The 1798-nt window shown below is 39.5% G+C and overlaps 1 protein-coding gene across 6 annotated transcripts in view; it reads right to left on the bottom strand.

Annotated features, from left to right (window-relative positions):
• XIAP (X-linked inhibitor of apoptosis) overlaps positions 1 to 1798 on the bottom strand; it is a 45147-nt gene that overhangs the window by 24900 nt on the left and 18449 nt on the right. The window lies entirely within an intron of this gene.

The following is a 1798-nucleotide window of genomic DNA, read 5'->3' as shown; positions in this document are numbered from 1 at the left end:
TCGGATTACTACAAGCAACTCTATGCCACTAAAATGGACAACCTGGAGGATATGGACAAATGCTTGGAAATGCACAACCTGCCGAGATTGAACAAGAAAGAAATAGAAAATATGAACAGAACAATCACAAGCACTGAAATTGAAACTGTGGTTAAAAATCTTCCAACAAACAAAAGCCCAGAACCAGATGGCTTCACAGGCGAATTCTATCAAATATTTAGAGAAGAACTAACACTTATCCTTCTCAAACTCTTCCAAAATATAGCAGAGGGAGGAACACTCCCAAACTCATTCTACAAGGCCACAATCACCCTGATACCAAAACCAGTCAAAGGCGTCACAAAAAAAGAAAACTATAGGCCAATATCACTGATGAAGATAGACGCAAAAATCCTCAACAAAATACTAGCAAACAGAATCCAACAGCACATTAAAAGGATCATACACCATGATCAAGGGGGGTTTATCCCAGGAATGCAAGGATTCTTCAATATATGGAAATCAATCAATGTGATACACCATATTAACAAGCTGAAGGATAAAAACCGTATGATAATCTCAATAGATGCAGAAAAAGCTTTCGACAAAGTTCAACAACCATTTATGATAAAAACACTCCAGAAAGTGGGCATACAGGGAACCTACCTCAACATAACAAAGACCATATATGACAAACCCACAGCCAACATTGTTCTCAATGGTGAAAAACTGAAACCATTTCCTCTAAGATCAGGAACAAGACAAGGTTGCCCACTCTCACCGCTACTATCCAACATAGTTTTGGAAGTTGTAGCCACAGCAATCAGAGAAGAAAAAGAATTAAAAGGAATCCAAATCAGAAAAGAAGAAGTAAAAACTGTCACTGTTTGAAGATGACATGACACTATACTATATAATACAGAATCCTAAAGATGCTACCAGAAAACTACTAGAGCTAATCAATGAATTTGGTAAAGTAGCAGGATACAAAATGCAGAGAAATCTCTTGCATTCCTATACACTAACAATCTGAAAGAGAAAATAAGACACTGATGAAAGAAATTAAAGATGATACAAACAGATGGAGGGATGTACTATGTTCTTGGATTGGAAGAATCAACATTGTGAAAAAGATTATACTATGCAAAGCAGTCTACAGATTCAATGCAATCCCTAACAAACTACCAATAAACTCAAAATGGATTAAAGACCGAAATGTAAAGTCAGACACTATAAAACTCTTAGAGGAAACCATAGGCAGAACACTCCATGACATAAATCACAGCAAGATCCTTTTTGACCCACTTCCTAGAGCAATGGAAATAAAAACAAAAAATAAACAAATGGGGGCTTCCCTGGTGGCGCAGTGATTAAGAATCCGCCTGCCAATGCAGGGGACATGGGTTCGATCCCTGGTCCGGGAAGATCCCACATGCCGCAGAGCAACTAAGCCCGTGCACCACAACTACTAAGCCTGCGCTCTAGAGCCTGCGAGGCACAACTACTGGAGCCCACGTGCCACAACTACTGAAGCCCGCGTGCTTAGAGCCCGTGCTCTGCCACAAGAGAAGCCAGTGCAATGAGAAGTCCGTGCACCACAACGAAGAGTAGCCCCCACTAACCACAACTAGAGAAAGCCCGCACGCAGCAACGAAGACCCAACGTAGCCCAAAATTCAAAAATAAATAAATTTGTTTTAATAAATAAATAAATAAACAAATGGGACCTAATGAAACTTAAAAGCTTTTGCACAGCAAAGGAAACCATAAACAAGACAAAGACAACCCTCAGAATGGGAGAAAATATTTGCAAATGAAGC

This window comes from Physeter macrocephalus, chromosome 21, assembly GCF_002837175.3.
Source record: "Physeter macrocephalus isolate SW-GA chromosome 21, ASM283717v5, whole genome shotgun sequence".
In the NCBI taxonomy this organism is placed as follows: Eukaryota; Metazoa; Chordata; class Mammalia; order Artiodactyla; family Physeteridae; genus Physeter; species Physeter macrocephalus.
The sequence above is the reverse complement of the archived record's forward strand: the minus strand, read 5'-3'. Positions and strand labels throughout refer to the sequence as shown.